Source organism: Alexandromys fortis, unplaced genomic scaffold (assembly GCF_014885135.2).
Source record: "Alexandromys fortis isolate MF-2015 unplaced genomic scaffold, M_Fortis_MF-2015_v1.1 scaffold_9, whole genome shotgun sequence".
Lineage (NCBI taxonomy): Eukaryota > Metazoa > Chordata > Mammalia > Rodentia > Cricetidae > Alexandromys > Alexandromys fortis.
In genome coordinates this window covers 794,767-798,200 of record NW_026067892.1, presented here as the reverse complement: position 1 = coordinate 798,200, position 3,434 = coordinate 794,767, and the positions used below count along the sequence as shown (strand labels likewise).

The 3,434-nt window shown below is 49.2% G+C and overlaps 1 long non-coding RNA gene across 1 annotated transcript; it reads right to left on the bottom strand.

Moving 5' to 3' along the window:
- Positions 1-936: 936 nt before the first annotated feature.
- Positions 937-3,230, bottom strand: LOC126500215 (uncharacterized). Its single transcript, XR_007591276.1, has 3 exons — positions 3,100-3,230; positions 1,996-2,073; positions 937-991 (listed from the first exon to the last, which is right to left on the bottom strand). It is a non-coding gene; the product is annotated as an uncharacterized lncRNA (long non-coding RNA).
- Positions 3,231-3,434: the final 204 nt, after the last annotated feature.

Sequence of the window (3,434 nt, the reverse complement as noted above, 5' to 3'; positions counted from 1 at the left end):
GTAGTGATAGGGCCCAGGCTTTCATGAGCCCCTCCTATTAGTTATTAGCCTTGGGATTCCCTGAAAGAGGCTTTGGGTGGAGTGGCTGACCTCAGTCCAGGCAGCCTTCCAAAGGACTGGCAGCAGGAATATCTTGAGTCATAACAGCTATGTATATGCCCTTAATTCCTCCCATGGATGTGGGCCACATATCTTGAAGTCCTATGTATGAGTTCAAATCCTAGGCTTGGTTCTTGTCCTAGAAGGATTTGACTGGCTTGGACGTTTGTCAGGAATCCATTCAAGGGACCACATGCTTGGTTCAGACAGCTGCTGTGTCGATTGCATTGGGGTGGGCTACACAGTCTAGGGGTTTGTAACCCACCCGGCAATCAAGTTACTCCAGGGTCTCGGAGGGGCGCTACCTGGAAGGGAATGAGCTAAGACAGAAGGAGGAGGCCAAACAGATTTGTCAAAGCCTCCGTTTATTAGGGACAGGTTACAGTTTATATATGGTAAGGAATGGGGGGCAGGGTACGGGATCTTGCCGCGTGGTTCCGGTCACGTAGCTAGGTTACTTTTGGACGATTAGGACAGAAGTCACAAGTTGCCACACCTGGTTCCCTGGATAGCTGGAATGTAAGGTGGGTTCTGCTAACAGATAACTCTCTATCAACAGCTTAATTGGGTGTGGGGCAGGTTTTCTCAATAGAACATAATTATGGGTGTGAGGTTCTCTGCAGACTCCCCAGGATGATTCCTGTAATGATTTCTAGAGGGGAAATGGCTCCTGACACTGCTGTGTCAGTGGGGACAAGTGGCCTTTCAGCGTAGGGTTGGGTGGAAGTGCCCTAGTGCTGAAGAGGCTCACCCTCTGCTTCTCGGGGTGCCAGATGGCACAGCCACTTTGAGAGACTTGTCAATGATGCAGCAGCCACTTTCCTGCAGCGAGGCTGGCGCGCCATGTTTCCACCAGCACTGCTCAGTCATTGAACTTGGAGGCAAGACCATCCTGTGAGGAGGTGGATAAAATGTCAGAATAGCTGTGCTATGTCTAGACAATGGAATACTCTGTACAAAGAAAGCTGTCAGGAGGTTAGTTTGCATATAAGATGTCCCCCCTTGGGCCAGCATGTGTGAACCTGGCCCTAGCCGGTGGCTTGATGGAGGAAGATACAAAATAATCCCACACTAGTTCAGAACTACATATTATAAAGTGCTGTTTAGGGAGACTCACAGATCACTCTCCTAAATCACAGTCCTCTGCACGAATGGGGAAAAGGAACAGAGTCTCCAGCCGGAAGTGAGAGCCGGGAGCAAGAAAGTGAGCACAGGCCTTACAGCTGCATTTATAGTATGAGAGACCTTGCCCAAGTGGGCTGGTATCTTAAAGGCTATTGGCTGAAGGAGCAGTATTTAGTAAAGTTGTGGAACTTGAAGGAAGTAGGTCACTGGAGAAGGCAGGCTGTGAAGTTCATAGGCCAGTCTGCTTCCTGTCCACTATCAGCTTCCTGTCCACCCAGAAGTGCACAAGCTCCTGCTCAGGTGACTTCCTGCCATTATGAACTGCATTCCTGTAGACCATAGCTCATACACAAGATGTGACAGGATACCCAGAGCCAGAAAGAGCTCAGGGATGTAAAAAGTTAAAAATATGGAGATAGTTAAAAAAGGGGGACTGGCGGCAGGAAGGGGTTGGGACTAAGGGTGGGTAAGCAGAGTGCGGGGGAGTTCAGGACAGCAACACACCAGATGCCACAATGGCAATCTGCCCCACATCCCTAGAAGAGATCCCATCAAAGTTAAACCGGAGCAAGCAAGCACTTTGGGTGGTGATGATGGATCTGTGTAGCATCCTGCCATCTGGCCAGGGCTTTGGGAGTGGGGGAGGAGCAGGAAGTCGGTGGGAAACAGACCATACCTCAATTTTGACATCTTAGTCACTGTTTGTCACTGAATAGAGACCCATGACCAAGACAACTTCTAAAAGAAAGCGCTTAACAGGGGCTGGCTTACAGTTTCACAGGGTGAGTCCATGACCATCATGGCAGGGAGCCAAGGCACTGGAGCAGTAGCTGAGAGCTCACAGCTGTCCTGCAAGATGGAAGCAGAGAAAGCTAGCGGGAATGAGTGGGCTTCTGAACCCCAAAGCCCACCTCCAGTGGCACACCTCCAACAAGGCCACACCTCCTAATCCTTCCTAAATGGTACCACCAACAGGGGAAGAAGAAATCAAGCATATGAGTTTATGGGGACCATTCTCATTCAGACCACTGTGTGATATAAACCTCTAAGACTATTCTTTTTTTGTGTGTATGTGAGGTGTGCACATGTGAACATGTGCACAGACATGTTGGGTACACGTGGAGGCCAGAGAACTTTTGTGTTTTCCTCAGGTGCTGTCTTGTGGGGTGCTCTTGTGTGTGTGCGCACATGTGAGTATATGAATGTGTGTGTGCACACGGAGGCCAGAAAAATGTATCTTTACAGTTTCTCAACACTAACCTGAGCCTCATCAATTTCAGCTAGACTGGCTAGCCAGCAAGTTCCAGGAATCCACCTCGTCCTCCCACCCTGCACCCCAGACACCTCCCCTCCAGCCCCAGCACTAGGATTACAAGCACATGCCAACATGCTTGGCCCTTTTAAAGATTTATAATTTACAAAGGAGTCTGTGCCGCATGCACACGGGTGCCCAAGGATGCTAAGAGGGTGCCCTACACCTGGAGCTGGAAGAGCAGGAAGCATCCTCAAGCACTGAGGCCTCTCTCTAGCTTAGCCTTTCAAAGTGCTTTGAGATCCCAAAGGTCCTCATTTATGTAACAAGCTCTTTGCCAAGACATCGAGCCCCTAAAACTAAAAGCATTGTCTTTTTAGAGGTGTGGTCTGGCTCTACAGTCCATAGCCTATGTAAGCTTGCTTTGAACTCTTGGCAATTCCTAGTGCGGGGATTACAGTTGTATGTCACCTGCTGTCATTTGTCATTTCAGAAGTTTTTTTTTGAAAAGGTGGTGTGAACTCTAAGAACCTTCATTGAAGGCGTAAGTCACGAACAAGGCCACACCAGTATGGAGTTATGATTAATAGGGTGTTATTTATTTAAAGGGGGAAAAAACTTACAGATTACCGTCCCAGACAACAGCCATCTGCACAATCAGGAAGGGAGTCTAGTCTCCGGCGGAGCAGGAAGTGAAGAGAGCGAGCAGAGGAAATAGCCGCTTTTTTAAAGGGAGAGAGACCACGCCCCAATGGGCTGGTATCACAGCAGCTATTGGTTGGAGGGGCGGAAGGACCTCCCGCAACACTTCATGGTTCTCTGGAGTCACACTGCTTGTGTCTGAATCTGATCAGCTAGGAAAGCCTAGAGAGAAATGAGGATGTCAGGCCAAGGCTTTGACATGGGCGGGTTCTCCTTGGCTAGTCCAGTCAGAAGTCTGGGTACAGCATGGCTTTCC